The 18,531-nt window shown below is 34.9% G+C and overlaps 2 protein-coding genes across 14 annotated transcripts in view; both read left to right on the top strand.

Annotated features, from left to right (window-relative positions):
• Window positions 1-386: 386 nt before the first annotated feature.
• LOC129791987 (neuronal calcium sensor 2) overlaps window positions 387-18,531 on the top strand; it is a 55,152-nt gene continuing 37,007 nt past the window's right edge. The window contains exons 1-2 of one of the 13 annotated variants that reach the window (XM_055830686.1): window positions 387-833; window positions 1,566-1,674. The gene's annotated coding sequence lies outside the window, so the exon portion shown is untranslated. Of the gene's footprint in view, window positions 834-1,082; window positions 1,675-13,065; window positions 17,711-18,531 lie in introns of those variants that run through there. The other 12 variants (XM_055830696.1, XM_055830689.1, XM_055830690.1 and 9 more) reach the window with 12 other exon arrangements.
• The window catches only part of LOC129791985 (neurocalcin homolog), a 62,650-nt gene continuing 44,510 nt past the window's right edge, over window positions 392-18,531 (top strand). Inside the window, exon 1 of the mRNA XM_055830684.1 lies at window positions 392-497. The gene's annotated coding sequence lies outside the window, so the exon portion shown is untranslated. The remainder of the gene's footprint in view (window positions 498-18,531) is intronic.

Raw genomic sequence — 18,531 nt, 5'->3', positions numbered from 1 at the left:
ACAGATGAAGAAAAAATACATATACAAAAATAATTAGTTATTGTAATGAAGATTATTATATACATAAAAGAAGGGAGGAAAGATGAGAAATAAAGAGGAAAAAATGTATAAATTATGAGAAGAAAAGATAAAAAAAAAACAAAAATGTTTTTAATTTTGATATAGTTCTTGTGACCGTTGAAATGTTTTTTTTGAATATTTTGCGCGAGCGAATCCCCTGACTAACATTTGATGTGGTTCTCCATTCAGGGTACGAGGGCTGTCGGTGTGACAGTTGGCATGCAAGTACAGTAGAAGCCCACATCAACGAACAATCGGATGTGCATTTCTCGCGCATTAAAAATAATGCGCGAGAGTAGTACATCCGATTGTTGCTAATCTGTACTTGTACTGTATTTGAGTTTAGCATGAACTATTTCGTCGGAGGAAGCTTATAAGTTTGTGTCGGAAAATGTCTTATTAATCAATTGTAGAGAGTGTTTAAGTTTCCAAAACATGTACGTTGTTCACCCACAACATTCCCTACGTTGCAAATTGTGGAGAAATTGTGGCGTTTGCAGCTGTGAAAGTGGCAATTTTACCATTTCAATATTTTTGTTATCATTAAGCGGACAAAATATTGTCTCGAGAGCACGATTGCCAAAAGAGCAAAAAAAAAAAAAACGACGTCTACCACTAAAAGTTCTTATGTTTTTACTTGCACTGTGTTGGCAAAAAAGAAGTAGATATCATATTAATTCCATGTTATATGTAATGATGTACAAAAAAATCCACACTGGTTGGTTTTTGCGAAAAATTCTATTTTTGCTTTATTGTACAAACACACATACATTGTAAGTTCTCTGGGGCAAGAAAAATATTCAACTCATACCCGCACCTCTTCCGTATCACCAAAACCACCCAAAAAAAATGTTTTACAAGCATACATCGAGGGCAAAAGGTGCGGTGAATTTGGGAGATGAAAGTGACCTCCCTCGCATCCCTGAAACTGCGGTAGGGGGTTGGTGGTGATACAAGAGATGCGTAGATTGAATTGATCAAAGTCTATAATTAACAGTGATTATCTGCCTCTATCTGGGTAGAAAATTGCCCGAAGAGTGTGTCAACCCGAGATGCGAGAGAGAGAGCCCTCCCGGAAACAGAAGCTAATGCAGAATGGGATGGCAAAGGCAATGGGGTTGATGTGTGAGTCCTTTTGATGAAGACGCAATCCCTGTCCTGCTGAAGGTGACACCTCCCCATTCGCAGAAGCCCTATTTTTGGGAGCGAGGGTGGCAGGAGAAAACTATATACTGCATTGTAATTTCACGCATTCCCAAAACTCTCTTCTGCTCTCGCATCAATCACACAATCTATTTGCCCTTTTGCAACAAGAGGGAATTTGATACACAACAACAATACCTATTAATAAACTTGTGATGAAGATGATTGCGCGTGATGAAATTACCAAAATGTTTTGTCTATAGAGCCCCCTCAAATCATGTGGGCAATTATTGTCATTAAGATTTATTGTAAATTACATAGTATCAAAGCTTTTGAATTGTATAATATTACTATATACTTAGCAATATGACTAGCATTAAGCTCATATGTGATAAACCTCTTTGATTGATGTCAGCGGAAAAAAAGAGTACTCCAAGAGCATCCAAAACAACCAACACGTGACCAATAATGGTAAGATTTTTTTTTGTAATGTTTTCTCTTACTAAATTATAGTATTAAAGTCCTGCAATTTTCTGTACACATCAATTGTTGAACATAATTTATATTATGTGAGAACCTTTGAGACTATACTTTTTAAACGAATTTTTCATTTAAAAAATATAAATTGGATCGCAGTGTGCGGAAAACTATTTCGATGGTTTTTTTTATCATAACCTAACTTTTCTTTCACCCCTAAAGATTCTTAAAACAATAGATTTTCGGCTCAAAAGATCAAATTTTTCTTATCAATGACACTCATTGATCACTTGTGACTTATTTCTTCACATTTTTGTGATCTTTCAAAGGGTATTTCACTGGTTATTTCTACGAAAAACAAAACTGTTTTTATTGAGAAAAGGATCTGCAACAGACTGAAGTTGACTACATTTACTTACATTTGAATGATTCGGATTCTTTAAGCGTTCTTCATTTACTTTTAAAAAGTCAAATTTTCTTTATTAATTTTCCTCTTAGAACGGACTGTTTGATTTTCCTAATGAACAAAAATTCAGAAGCTCATTTTTCCATTATCCTCCCTTTTGTACGCTATATATACATTAGTACTATATATAGTGGAATGTGTGTGTGCAGAAAATGAATGTAAACAATTATTACATATTGCTGTTGACACAGGAAAGTTACTCGCTTCTCTCTTACCTTTTCCCATCTTCATTTTACCGCACACTTGGTCAGAAATTGATGGAAGCACACGTTTCTTCACAGCAGAGTAGTAGCAGGGGGTGGCGGTGGGGGTTTGCCTTTTCCAGCCACTTGTGCTGGACTTTTTTCCGGGAAAATTTTTCCTTCAGGCACATTTTTGCACTAAGCAGGAAAAGTTTCTCATCTGCAGCTCAAACTTTTTTCTTGTGTTATTGCTAACACGGTGAATTTTATCAAATAAATTAGACGTTTATAAAATAAGTTAATGGCTTTTGTTTCACCATCTAAAAATAATCTTATATATTTTTTTTCTTCATCTCGCAAGAGCTTGGGATTTTCTAAATAATTGTGGTTTAATAGCTTTTCGGCACACCGAAGAAAATTCTGATGATTTTCTCGGAAGTAATTTTGAATTTCTTCGAATGATTTTTCTTTAATGAAAGAATTTGCTGGGTGTGTTTGAAGGAATTGCCGAAATTTTCTTCTTCTGTATTTTGGTTGTGAATAGAAGAAGGATGGTGAAATGTTAAATTAGGAATTAGTGGGGTGTTACTGGTTAAATTTAAAGGGACTTGTAAACAAAAGTTCAAACCCAAAAAGGTTCGAGAAAATTCACGTGAAAATGCGGTGGCAACATAGAATTGTTTACACATTTAATTGGAAATATACTTCCTCCACCACCCCCATATACAACCCTTTTAGTCAAACAACATAAAGGGGTATGGTGGGTGAGATACCATAAAAATCCATTTTCATCTCAATTCCTTCCCTCTCGACATTTCCACCCTCCCTCTTGTCTTTTTTTTTTCGTGCTGTAAAGCAATTTTACATGGGTGTCCAATTAAATTCAATCAGGATGTATGCAGGAGACCAATCAAATGGAGGGGAAAATTGCAAAAATATTCCATGTGAGGAGAAAAATTGGCTGATGCTTTCAGGATGTGAAATCCTTGTGCAAAAATATTGGTTCAGAGTGCACGATGGGAAATGTTTCATCATTACGGAAGTGCCACAAATGCTCTTGCTCGTTTTTTTTTTTCACTAGCTATATCGATGTGAAATCATATTCTCCCTCACAATTCGCAGACAAAAATTTTCTCTTCTCTTCATCACAGTGTGGTACAGAGAAATTGCAACACCTATTCCAATTTTTCTTTTGTATTACATATAATCCTTTGAGGAATTTTATTTTCTTTCCCTGCTATTTGTTTATAAAGGTTTAATTAATTTATTTGAGAAAAAAAAAAGGTTTTCCAATAAATTGCATTCTGAATGTGACACTGTGCTAAACCATCGAACGAGATCAGAAGAAAGATGTTCTAAGAGAAAGAAATAAAAGAAAATGAGAGAGAGAAAAAAATGTGAAGAGAGAAGAATCAAAAGGGCAAACTGTAACGAGGAAAAATTATTTCTCAATTGATCTCTTTTTCTCTATAATGCATGATAAATCCTTTTTCTTCGACATTTCTCTTTACCATTTTTTTCCTGATTCTGTTTTTCCTCTCTCTGTATTTTGTGGACTTTTTTTTGCAATATATTGGTAAAAGTTGTGAACGGAGAGAGAGGAAACTTGAAAGTGATTAGCCAATGCTCGTCATTCATATTTCAGCACCATTATAAATTATTTTCTCTCATAAATATTTCAACATTTCCTTTTATGCGTTCGTTGCCGCATTTGCGCGATTATTTTAACACTTTGACTTATCAACATCATGGTGAAGTGGATATCCCAATATGTGATTGTGAATAAAATACAATTTGGCTGTTGTTTGGTCCCTTTTTACGATTTTTCTCAAAACCAAAACCCTCTGCACCCTCCTTTAAAAAAAACACAAAACGCGAAATTGAACTTTATGGTAATGAGCTTTTTTTCCTCCCTCACTTAAAACAAATAGAAACTTTCACCCACATACTTAACTTTTGCAAATTGCAATGAAATTAAACTAAATTATTTTCTATTTTTGGGTGAATTCTTCACGAATTGTTCGCTCTACGAAAGCACCACAACCAAAAAGCAAACCTTCGTCATATATTCAAGGAAATGCAGTGTAACGAAAGGTTTATCAAATTTTGTTGGAATGGCAGTTAGAAAGCTCGTTCCTCTATTTTGGCGTCACCTTTTCTCGTGGAGGAGGGTGCTAAATTTTTCTCACTGTGTAAGAAGAATTCCATGTGAAAATATTCAAGGTATTTTCCACCTTGCAACATTTTTCAAAACTCACACCCCAATCCAGCCGTCCTAAGAGACGTTCTTCGTTGTCGTATGGTGGGAAAGAGATAAAATTTTAGGCTTAGTACGAGAAGTTACTGCATTTATGCGCTCACCCACGGGGGAGAGAGGGTGGTTTGCTAAGTAAGAGACTATGTTGTAAGCCAAAAGGAAAAAAAAAAAGAAGAAAACTCCTCTCGACCATTTCTTCAACTTCACGACGATATGGTTGAAGGTATGTATGTATACGTCACATATGTATATATACTGTAAAGTGGGGTAATGTCACTTTTAAGAAAGAAGAAAAAAGTAAATTTTAATTGAATAAATTGCAATACTCTCTTTTCTTCTCAGTTAACACTTAGAGGACCCAACATTTGGCACAACGCGGAGGACAAAATTGGTACTAAGTACCAGCTGATAAAATATGCATAACAATTAATTAAGTCAATCATAACGCGTCCAGTTATTAGAGTTGGTGTCCCACACGTGTAGAAGTTTGTTTATGCGTTGTAATGCGATTTGTGAGCAGAATTAGTAGACAAATTTGATTTTTTTTGTAAAATTCGGCAATTTGATGGATAAAAATGGTCATATCTCTAGTTCTATAAGACCTACAGAAATTTCTTGATTAGTTTTGGAAAGGTATTAAAACATGCTAAAAATTGACATGAATTTCAATAATTTTCAAGGTCACCTCCAGAACACAAAATGGCGGATTTTTGTTTTACCGAAACAGTTTTTCGCATTTTTTGTTCTGAAGGAATGGTTCTACAGGATTCTAATGTTCTAGAAAGTTGTATAGTTTTGCAAAACCTTTAATTTGATAATAAGATGAGCAAAATCGATCAAGCAGTTCAGGAGATATAGTAGCTCTTAGAACTTTTCAAATTCAAGAATTTTTCAAATGGCCATATCTTCTAAACGGCGACATAGATTTTCTTCATTTTCGGACTGGTGATAGATATTGAGTCAGGCTATAACATATCAAAATTTAAAGGAAAACGATAACAGATGTTCGGAGATATTGCCCCTTAAAGTTAGGCAATTTTTGTTTTTGATTTTAGCGCCTCTTGCGGTCATTTTTGGAACTTGGAATGTTCTAGACAGTTGTAGGGCTTCTTGATACCTTTCATTTGATACCAAGATGGTCAAAATCGGTCAAGCCGTTCTCGAGTTATATCGAAAAAACACTTTTTGCTTTAGACCGCCATATTTGCTAAACGGCTTGACCGATTTTCAAGTATGATTTGTTGATGAAAACGTCTCACTAAGCCCTACAACATACTAAAATTTCAGATCTCTAGCTATAAGGGAAGTGGTTGACGGTGTTTCAAAATGGCGGATGGCGGCCATCTAGGATTTTGAAAATGCGAAAAAATGAAAATTTACACCCACATTTCTATAGAAAACTTCAAACCCGAAGTCTCTATCTCTTACCGTTCTTGAGCTATAAGGCAAAGTTTGGCGCACCGGCCGGCAGGACGGCCGGCCGGCAGGCCGGCCGGCCGGATCAAAAATTTTCCACCACCATTTTTGTAATGTGGGATGTCTAAAACGTGCTCATACCAAGTTTGAGCCCGATCTGAGGTGGTCGGTTTTTCCGACGATTACAATACTTGGTGTTGGCCACGAAGTGGAACACCAACTAATAATCAGTTTATTGAACGAGAATCGAAAGTTTCACTCATTCTCGATCTCTTTCAAAGTTTCCTGCACCCAATTACTAAAAATTTAATTAAGAAAATCGTCACTGATAAAAATTGCGTAGAATCGATGCAAAATTGCCATTTCAAACGACTGTTTTAGCTACAATTTTGCATAATTTTATTATTGTGCCCAAATCATCACAAATCTTGATTATTTAAGTAACTATTTAGTCACTTCCGGCAATGAAGTGAGTCCACATTAATGATTTTCATCCGGAATAAGTGAATAAGAGTACTTTATTTGGGAAATATGGGGAAACATAACCTCAATACCATGCCAAAAATGTATGGATATTGACTGGTAATGAGTACCAATTCTGTCCTCCGCGTTGAATTTTGAATTTGACCTCAATTATCTTCTAAAAAGAAAACTTTTCTCGGGTTTCTTTCTCTGCTAACTTAAAGTATTTGAAATTCCCTACACATAGGTGATATATTCATCGAGTTAAGTCCAATAGATTTTCCAATAGATTCGAATTGGCAGCAAATTACTAGTTTTGTCCTCCAAGTGTTAAGAAGAAAGAGAGAATAGTTCCATAGTCTCCAATATTCATTAACCATTCTGATAAGAAGATTCTTGAGAATTTTTCAAACATTAAAATGTGAAGCAAAATTTTAATGGGAAAAATTTTGTCCAAATTCTCCCTATTGTACGGTTGCTCTGCAGAGATTCTTCTGTGCCCCTCGATGGGCCTCGTAAATAGTTGCACCACTCTGTGTCGTCTTTGCCATTTTTCCTGAACGAGTAAAAAAAACACGAAAGAAGAATGAGTAGTGAAGAGACTGCAGAGAGCCAACACGAGTGAGTTCTCTCATGTTTCCACCCGCATTTTTCCACCCATTTTCGCGTAAAATCCGTGTGTGTGTATTTGGGGGGAATATGGGGGAGGTTGCCACCACATTTTTGTCCCATATATTTTATCCATTTGCTGTGCTACGGCTCACATTTGCTCCCCTTTTTTTGGAGTGTTGCCAAAGGAGTTTTCGCCGGGGGGAGGGAAGGTTGTGTTGGGAGTGAATACAGAGGGGTACTACACACTGTGAAAATTCGGGATAAAAATTGTGTAAAGGGGCATGTCAATTTTACAATCAATGTACCCACTGCATTGCACGATTTTATGGATTTCCCATCAATCATGTCTCCCCCAATCATTTATGCTAAGGAGATGAAGAAATGTGAAAATAGAAATTGGCATTTAAACTGCGAACAGAGTGGTTGAAATTTGTTATATTTAGAGTTATTCTTATGTGCATTTAGGTGGGTTGAAGGGATGGAAAATATTTTCAAGGTAACGCAACATATCAAAGAAAGCTCAAACTTTTCTTTTTGTGTCTAAATAGTTGGAAAAAAAAGAATCTCTTGAAAATACAAATATGTAGTGCTGATCAACCCCTTTATCAGCATGTGTTTACATAAAAATCTTTTGCATGTTCATTGATTTTGTGATTTCTTGCATTTGAAAGCTCTTTATCATTCTTTATTTCCACCCCAAAAAAATTTTTTTTTCATCCAACAATATACCCCCCAACATTTCTCTTTTCTGCTCTCTATGTAATCCATATATCAACGTGGTATAAGAGGGAGGAGATTTTAGTGAAAATGTGTGTAACATCCCTTAATCACTGCTCACTGTTAATTACACACCGTCTCACTTTTCATTTTTAAAGGTAAAACAACATACAAGCGAAGGAAAAGGCCAAATGTGAGGGGAGAAAAGTGATTTTTCATTGAGAAATAATTAATTTTATCCTATAATTTTGCATTTGAATGTTGTAAATTGTGAAAAGGAGGGCATTTTATATTGTAAATAATTTAATTAATCTATGTCAAAATCATACACAGTTCGTGCTACAAATAGCCACGTCTATGTTAAAATTATATGCTTAATGTAAATTGAAAATGTTCTATATTAATTGGTGAGTATGAGTAAATAGATTTTATCTAAGTGGAAGGAGATAGATTTTGGAGCACTTCCAGCAAATGTCACATTGAATATAATCATGTATAGGAATAGGTATACATATTTGCTATATATTTCTACATTTGCATCGTCATTTAATGTGTAATAAAATTCCTCTTTTTTGCAAATTTCCTCTCTGGCACTGCAGATATACGGATATATACAAAATAATTACTGAAAAAATATATTCTTTTGCATCTCTATTTTGAAGAAATTTATTGCGCGTGTTGGTTTAATGCTCTCTATACGAAGAAGTAAGAAAAAAAAGCTCGATGGTGTTGTTGAACATATTTTTTAATTTAATACCCTTATTCGTGTACTTTCGCACTGTGCGTGTTTATAAAAACCGCGCGAAAGGAGAGTAAATTAAACAATGAGCAGGAAAAATGAAATATAACGTCTATTTTTAAACGTCATCACATAATATGAATTACTTTTCATGGGAGAAAGCTCTTCAAGAATCTTCTTCTTGTTTGACTTCTTTCCTTCTTGGGGTGGTTACATTTATCCTTTTTCATTTTCATATAAATGTGTCTGTGTGTTCTCTTTTGACCGCGAAATATATGAGGTTTGAATTTCCAAGAAAATTAAGCTCAAATTCTCCAACCAAATGCTATGTACATATGTATGTTATGTACTTGAAAGTCTAACAATCCTTCCGCAAAATCCAAAACTCACTCAAATTGCAGCTCCCACCATTTCGATCAATGCACACAAGGAGGGAAAGTTAAATTGTATGTTGTTGGCGAAAAACACATAACGAGGAGTGAAGACTAAAATTGATTGAGGGTGCATGCAAGGAGAAATTACCTTTGCATTTCAACTTAATTTCTTCCTCCATTGCTTTTCATCCGCATGTTGTACCTTTTTCGCTCACCCTCTCACCCCCCTGGCCCCTTACTTTGTACCTACAATTTTCTTTTCAAGCTCCTGTGTGATCAAAAATTCACAGCTTTTGAGATTTGGTAAAAAATTTATTTATTCTTCGTTGAACTGGGGGATGTTTATTGCTCATGTTTAAGTTTATTGCTTAATTTAAGGATGAAATTACATTATTAACTCCGAGATTAATTAAGAGAAATAATCTTTTTATTTGAAAATATTTAAGTCTACACCACAAATGCTCTCTCAAAATCACAAAATTCATAGATTTTCAACGTCTAACCATCCTAAAATGTTGCTTAACTCTGTAAAATTCTTTTTGGTCTTTTTATCATTCTTTCTTATGCTCCCATTGAGCCACAAATCGACATTCCCTCACATATAATTCCCATTTTTCTTCACCCCTCCGCAAATCCCGTGAGTGAGACTAATTTGGATCATGTGGATGGGAAGCCACAGCGCGAGGGTAAAAGGAAACAAGAAAAAAAGCAAAATAAAACCACCCCCTGGTGAAAAGCTCTCAAACTGCCTGGTTTTTTTTTCTTCTAACATCACTTCATTATTGCCATGGCTTTTCCTCCATGACCACTTTTTTCCCCTTTTTCGGTTAGAAGGATTTTTTTTCATTCCTGGCAGTCTTGAGCACAATTTAATGTTTTCATTGGTATGGGATAGGCGAGGGGGGGGGGTTGATGGGAAAATTTTCAGTGAATCAGAAAATAAATAAAAAGCGAAAGTGTAAATAATGGTCAAAAGGTTGACGGAGGAGGAGGAGTGAGAGTAGGAAGGGAAGGGAAAGACTCATTAATGCTCATATAAGGGTCACCTTTATATATGGAAATTGTATAAATTAAGCATAAAAATGCGAAATTGTTCTTTTGAACGAGTATTATTCTAATGTTAGGTACGTTATAATATGGCAAATCCCCAAGAGAGTGTATTAAGTTCCTTTCGGGGGGCTTTTCAGTGTTGGAACCCGGATTGAGGGGGGGCGAGGAGTATGAGGTGCCTGGCAGGACGCCTATCGATCCAACATCAGTCTTATGTTTTTTACTCATTTTGGCCCATGTGCCTTTCCACAGGGGCTACCACAAAATGGTTTTGGGTAAAATGTCTCGAAGAAGAATTTGAAGATGGGCTATTTTATGCTCAATCCTTTCCACCCTCCGCCTAAGAAAAAAAAAACTCCAATGCAGAAGATCTTCTACTCAAGCAGTCTTCTTTGGGGGGTTTATCTTATGGGCCCTTCCCCATTCATCTCCATTGTTCTCTTGATAAAAAAAAAAACAGAAAAGAAACCAAACCAGTCGAAACATTTTCTCTCTGCGGAAGCTTCCCAGGAAGGAAAAATTATTATGTATATCGACGTTTGACCTTCTCGTGTGGAAGTTTTTTTTTGCTCTCTCTCTCTTTAACTTAAAAATCGCCCGATTTATTGTAAGAAAGAACTTTTTTTTTATTTTTCTTTAATTTCTTCTTTTGCTATTCTAAAGAAATTCTTTAATGGCGAAATTCTTATTTTTCTTTTGTCTTCAATTTTATGGTTGGAAGTTAATTGTGAAATAATGTTCATCACAAAACTTACTTTTATGAGTTGAGGATACCCAACAATAAAATGAGGGGAGAGATATATAAAAATTAATTGTTCCATTGTGGTTAAGCTTTTCATTGTCCGTCATGCAAAAATCAATTATTTATTAAGGCAATGACTACGAGAGTTTTACATCAACAAACTTGCATGTCCTTTGATTAATAATGTTTTCAAATCACGATTAGATATCGAGGGATGGGGAAATATCCTTTTTAGAAACATATAAAAATAATTATTTTAGGGCATCAGGGGGTGTTGCATCAAATTATGCGAAGAAACAGTTTAAAGAGTTTTTTTTTCTCCCATCTTCTCACTCTCTGATTACAATTTGGAAGGTCCTTTTTAGGGGTAAAAAAGACTTCCTTATTTGCATATTTTTATCGTGGCACGTACTTTTTTCTTGTTTCTTGAGGGATTTTCCACTAAAAGTTGTAGACAAAAATGTTAATGGATGGTGTTTGTGTGTTGAGAAGAAATAAAATGTGACGAGAGATTGCGTTTTTTGTGTATATATATACGTACTTTTTGGTCACTATCGGACTACACGACGGTGAGCACTTGCTTGGGCTTTAGCACAAAAAAAGAGCTGAAAGAGAAGAGGGAGAGAAAAAGCTCAACCCGAGAATTTAGCGTGGTCATAAAATTCAAGTTGATTCCTAAACAATTTTCACCCACGCATCCCCAACAACTATTGCTTGCCTTACTTTCCAGTTTTACAATTTCACCATCCATAAATTATTCGAACAGGGGGTGGTTGTTCTCCAATATTGCCACCCTTCGGTTTTTTTTTAAATCTCCTCCCGCATACATATATGAGGTGGTATTTTGCAATAAACTTTTAGCTCAGAGACTCTGGTGCAATGAAAATTACCCACCAACAATTCATTTAACCCTCTCCCTTTAGTACATAAACCCTAAACACCCCCAATTGCCCCAGAACACCACAGAATTTACTTCAGCAGGACACAGGGTGGTGAGCTCCCCGTATAGCCCTGTGGATTTGGGGGTAGGGGTTGGGCATTATTTGTGTGAAAAGTTCATAATTTGTTAAATTAGTTAAAAGCTTTTTTATGCCTTCACCATTGTTTAATATGTTCCTGTGAACATTTCTACTTTTATCATCACACAACAATAATAACTCCTGTGCTATGTTTTCTCTCTCTTTTTTTCCAAGCTGTTTCATTTTTTGCCAACTTTGTTATTTCCGTGTCTTTTGCATGTGAGCAAAAATGAATTTATTATATTTACTTCTTTGTTGGCAAGAAGAATGTGGTGGTGGTGATGAAAAAAAAGCTCGCAAAATCCAGGAAAAAAGTCCTTAATTAAAGTTTGCAATTTAATTTTGTTTTTTCACCACGCTTTCGTAAGTCTAATCTTTTTTTTGTAATGAAGTTTCAAAAGGACATGAGTATGTTGTTAAAAAAGAATTAATTGGAATGAGGGTAGGAAAATTAATGTCTAAAAGAATTTTATTAATATACATAGAAGGAATTATAGAATTACAATGGATTTTTCTATTTTCTTCCCCATGAGATCGTAAAAAGAAGTGATATAAAACAAAATAAATATACGTTAATAGACAAATTTTATGATTCTCTAATACTATGGAATATGATACAATTTACTTCAATACATTTAATGTAGAACAATAATATTTAGGATAAACTTCTTTTGCCATTAAATGCTTTTCGCGAGGAGGCTTTTAATTGCTAAATAAAAAATCAAAACTGAAAGGCTTTATTAGGATTCTTTTGATTTAATTGTTTAATCAATTATTTACAAATTTGCTAAATAGTTTAACAATGTAGATTAATTATTAAATTGAACTATATTACCTATGTCAGATTATGTATGTATTATTGGAAAGGAAAATTATTGTCTTGACACTAATGAATGACACGAGCGATAGGTGCTCGCAAATTGCAATTTCCATCGAATATAGAGAGATGAGGTGAAATGGGAAAGGAGGATGTACTTGAACAGGGACAATGATGATAGAGTTCAATGTTTAATTGATTGGGGTACTCCTGATGGAGATCATTCAAGTATATAGTCTGAGGACCATAAATCTCTTCCTACAATGTGTTTTAACTTTTGGGTGTCTCCTCCACTGAAGAGAGAGCCATGAGAGACATTGGTATAAATGAGAATTTATTCAAAAATGTACAAAGAGCATAAAGATGAAAAATGGGTTTGCAAATTTTCCTTTTATTCCTTTCTCGGGGATAACGATTTTTTTAATATTCTTTTTTTTGCTTCTCTATGGCTTTTGCATTTTATGTTGGTGAAGAAGAAGAAGAAGAAAAAATAGAATCACAGCACGGAATGCAAGAGTAAAGGAGAGGGGAGAAAATGAATGACATGAATTTTCATTTTATTCAACAATTTATTAGAAACTCATGTCGTACATGTGTAGCTACTAAAAGCCCTGCTTGCCTTTCATTCACTCAAATATTCTTGTTCGTGAAGGCAACAACAAGAGAGCAAAAAAAGTCTCTATATTCAATTCACATAGAGCATGGGAGATTGGAAAAGCTCTTCAAGAGTATGTTGGAAGAAAATAAATAAACTTTAATGAGAATCAACAATGTGTGATGTTTTGATATCACCAAACCCATATGGAATAACCCATTATTTCAATGGGGAGGGGGGGAGGTGGAGGTGGGATAGAATTAGCGTGAAAGGACGGGAGAGAACCTTGAGACCCTTTAACTAAGATACTGAAAATATAACAATAACACTTAAGGCTCATATTTTCTTCCTCTCACACATTGAACGCAATATTTGGCTTATTTCCCTTCTATGTATAAATACAACACTTCATTAATTTTTGGGGGTAAATTAAATGACAAATACGTAGCATATTTTTCGGTAGTACCTACCCCACAACCTATAGAAACTTCCCCATGTTAAGCAAAATTTTATTATGGGAGGAAAATTGAACTATTTTTCCTCCTTGACTTCTCATTTTGTGTCCTCTGCTTTGCCTTTATTTCATGACAATTTACTCTATGTGAGTTTATATATCCAATTCCATAGATTAAATTGAGAATCCAAGAGGCGGAGGCGAGGGCGGGGGTTATATTCCGAGATATCTTCCACCAGTGCAATGTCGTTTGGTAAAATTGGGGCGGAGGATGAGGGAGAAATATCGCCTAAAACTTTCTCACTCATATACGCATTTTCACATGGATCCCCTGCCACGAATTTGATGATTTCTGACTTCCTACTTTCATTCATGATTGCTACACTGGCGTACATTAAAATAAATACCTTATTGGTTCTCTAGTTTTGAAGCTTTCGAAGTATATACTTAATGTGTGTTCCATTTTGAGAACTTTTATTTCAATATCTGGGACATTAATTTGGATTTGGATACACACTGTATCCCTTCGAGGCGGCCAGTGAGGGCGCCAAGACGGGATAAACATGTAAATTCCCACAACTAAAGGCCAATGCTTCCGCAGGAGTTCCACTGAACCATGCTCGAGACTTAGGAAGTGTCCATTACGTCGGGAACAATATTTTTGGTCAATAGGAAATAATAATTAAAAATTATCTTTCCTTGGCTTGTGACCAAAAAGTTTTATGTTCAATAAAAAACTCTAAATTGCCCCTATTCTTCAGCTACACACTGTGTGCATACTCTATATAACAACATCTTGTACTTTATCCGTATAGTTAGCTGAAATTATAAAGGAAAGAACCTTCTTGTTTTTGTATTTCTCCAGTTGAGAAATTATTCTAGCACTTAAATATTGTTTTCTTTCTACTTTTTTCCCTTCAACATTTTCACCATTATTCACAATTTTTCCTTGCTATATACATAGCTCTTGGGTGAATGGGGGGTGGGAGAAATCTCTCTTTTCCTCGGTATATATGTATGTATACATAATCCTATTTATGTTAATCTCTCTTTCACTCCGTCCACCAAATTTCGACATCTTTTGTACAACAATTGTGCTCAATTGTGAATGATTAATTCAGTGCCTTCCTCCGCGTCGCCACGATAATCAAATTTTGTATTCTCTACATAAGATATGTTTATTTTCTTTTTTAGTATTCCAATTTAGTAGGTTGGTAGCGATTGAAGGCTTAAAACCAAAAGTGAGTGTGAGGAGAGAGAGAGTTAAATTCAAATTCACATTCTCTAGTATTTGTACAAATTATTTGTTAGTGGAAATTGATTAAATATAGTACGGTATAAACTGTATTTTCCACGACATGAAATGTTGTGTATATTTTGGGAGGGATATTCCTTCCATGGAGAGAATGTTTAAATTCATACAGATACAACAGGCATATGTAATTCAATGTACAAACAGTAATTGTGATTCCGTATATGTTTCTGTTTAATTTTCATCCCCACCCGCGCCGTGTGAAATCCCGGAAAATTCGCTTAAAAGTCATTTGGTAGTGAACTTGGGAAAATCATTGTGGGGAAAATGCCATCTTGTGAAAATTATCCCAACGGGCGTGAAGTTTGAATTTACACGAGAAGCACACAGCCGGAAAATCAATTCAAGCTTTTCCACGCGCAATAACCTCAACAGATGTCAGAGCTTTTCTCGCTCCCTTCAATTTGAAAAGTGACTGTTGCGCTTTCCTTTTCATGTGAAATTTTATTCCTTTATTTCTATCACAATTGTATTAATTTATTAAATAAAATACTTTCTTTAAACGCTTGACTTGATGTGTAAAGACTGCTAAAAAGGTGTGGGAATGGTTGTGAATTTTAAGAAATTTTTGTGCCATTGTTATTTGCATTTTTCTTGCAAAATCATTTGCACAGTGTTATGTTGTTCATTTAAAAAAAAATTTTGAATGAAAAATAATACACAGTGATGTCCTCTCATAACGAACAATTAAGATTTTCACTAACGGATTTAGAGAAAAAATCAGTTTAATTGAAAATTAATTAAATAATTATAACTACCATAGCATAAATTAAGTATGCACTTAAACTGAAGAAAAAAAAACAATTCTAAACACCTTTGAAAAAAATCTAAAAATTCATAAAATAAACATAAATTCTCCCACAAGGAACATGCGAATGTAAAATTGACTTCTTTAGGAGTATCATTCTTGAAAACATTCCTGGGCGATGGTGGTGGGGAAAAAACCACGATGGTTTGAAGCGGGGTGGAAACACAATGTTATACAAAATTGAAACCCACCCTATGTATTTTATAATTGAAGTCAAACCATCCCTCAGTAGACAATTTTCTCCAACTTCACCGGATTTCCCGGATATGAACGGGGGAGGATGTGAGTGAGTGAGATAACATTAAATAGCCATAGAGAAAGAGTCCATGGACATGCGCACAGTGTGGCAAAAAAAGCTTTCATGCACCCTCCGAGGGGGTGGAGGTGATAAGGGAAAGTTGAAATGTCGGACAGGATTTTAGAATTTACTCTGTATGTTCGTTTTTTTCCCCAAACTAAATGGGATTCGTTGTGCCAACGTTGCTCATATTTTTTTTCTAAAAAATAAATTGAGCTTTTTGCTACCTACCTATGTATATATGTATACAAAGCACCTACCCTCCATACCGTCATCAAAATTCGTCACTATCATCACCTTTCTTTGTGTAATTCAATGTAATTGCGTATGCGAACACCGGAGAATGTCTCTTTCGCACCAACAGTGGGGTATTTGTGAATGATAAAATTCAACACATTCCCTCTAATGTTGTTTCATTCGCACACTCCACGGACAATCGGTCTCTCAAACTCACAAAACACTCTGTCTGTGAAATTTCCTTCAGTTATCGAGTGAATTTCATTTGATACGGAACTCCCGTGTGCGCTGAATGTTGCATGTTGCGACATAGAAAATTTACATCTCTTAATTCTTGCCAAAAAAAAAGGATCAAGTCCTTCTTAAGCGCAATTTTGTCGTGGAGAGAAAGTAAAGTAGCAAGGGAAATGATGTGTCTGTGTTGCGTGCTTAATTGAAATTAAAATTCATCATAAAGCAGAGTGTAAAAGTTCGAAAAATTGCACAAAAAGGAATAAAAAGACCGTGTGGGAGATTACATACATACATAGCGCAAAAAAGCACACGGGAGCTTTTTTTTCGGCCGCTCTATCATGTTTTTCATCAATTTGCGATAACACAGTTTACATTTTCTGCAAAAATACAACATCAGTGTGTAATTAAGTGGAAGTTTTTCGAGGCTCCTGTTTATTGTAATCTCTCTTTGACTAACAGGTAGCCGCCCTCCATTGAGCTTTTTCGGGAAAATTCACTTTGTATTAACAAAAAATATATAATCAAAAAATATTTTCTGTGGAACTTGTGTGCGTGCTAAATTAAATTTTCAAATAAACAAGAAAAATACATAATAAAGCTTGATACTTTTAGCTCGTGTTTTGTGTGTCGTGTCTAGCCCACACAAGTGTGGTGTTTTTGCCAGAGAGCGAGAGAGTTGGGAAAAAAATAAAAGGGCAGGAGAAACCCCGGGAAAATTTACCCTCAATCGCTTTACAATTGTTGTCCCCGGTTGCAAGATTAAATTTTTGTGTGGGGGTTGTATGTGATACGCAGCGAGAAAGGGAGAAAAAAAATTGCAACCAAATAAACTTGCGAGGAATTGTGTGAAAATAGACGATACAGAAGGATTTTCTCTCCATTTTGCGCGCGAGATTGAGGATGAGAGATTGTGAATGTTCAACAGTGTTTCATGCGTGAGAACACCCAAAACCAGATAAGGGTGGAAAATCATCAGCAAGTTTATTGTGGTGAAAGACACAAAAAAATTTGCCCCGAGAGAAGATTTGATTTTCTCCTTCTTCTATCTTCAAGTAAAAGAACTCTCTGTCGAATGTGATGGAAAAAGAATGATTTTCTAATTTTTTGTATTGGTGCAAAGAAAAGAAAATCCTTTCGCGCAAAGGGAAAAATTAAGTGAAATTCGCCATATCAAACCTATCAAATTGCAGAAGTGGATTTTGGAGGGAGAGTGTGCAAGAATTAATTAATTAAAAATCGGTAAATATTTCTCAAATTAATTATTTGTTTTATACTGTGCTGGATATTAAGTTAATCAGCAGTAAAAATCTATATTCAATCCATTGAATGTGAAGGAAAATTTGTGAAAAATCAATCAGGATTTTTATGGTTTTTTTTTCTTATGGAAAAACGTCCACTGATAAAGATTTGAGGAAGAAGAAGGATAACTCTGACCACAAATAATTTTGCTTAAATCCTTTACATTAAGCTTCACTAAAACCTTCATTCAATACTTCACTATGCATATTAAATTTTCATAAAGATATCAAATTTCCATTTAGCATAGCAGTATAAAAATTAAAATGATTCTTTTTTCATTTCTCCACAAATGGTGTGGACAAATAAAATAAAATAAAAACGATAGCAATTATCTATTTGAAAATTAAATTGTTTCAAATGAATTGCTCATTCGGTTTGCAAATAACCCCCCATCAACATTTTTTTAATTGAATTTTTTTCCAACGTTACATTTAACCCCTTTTTCGAGTTATGTATATATTTTTTTTTCATTTTGACTTTGTACTGTATAACCACAAAATGTTCCTCTTCAACACATTTTCCTTTCCACACTTTTCCTTGCTCAATGTAAATTTTGTGGTTTTATTGTTTGTATGAAATAATAAAAATCGGTAGCTGCAATGGCAAATTACCATGAGACCTTGATTATTCAGTGTATTAGATTTTTTCTCCACTCTTCTCCCCCACAAAACGTTTTACTTTTGTGCGTGTTCATCGTGCCCTTTTTACTTTATTTCATGCATACATATAGAGCATAGTCTGCAGCGATGTTGTATACATAG

This window comes from Lutzomyia longipalpis, chromosome 3 (assembly GCF_024334085.1).
Source record: "Lutzomyia longipalpis isolate SR_M1_2022 chromosome 3, ASM2433408v1".
NCBI classification, from domain to species: domain Eukaryota; kingdom Metazoa; phylum Arthropoda; class Insecta; order Diptera; family Psychodidae; genus Lutzomyia; species Lutzomyia longipalpis.
The sequence above is the reverse complement of the archived record's forward strand: the minus strand, read 5'-3'. Positions and strand labels throughout refer to the sequence as shown.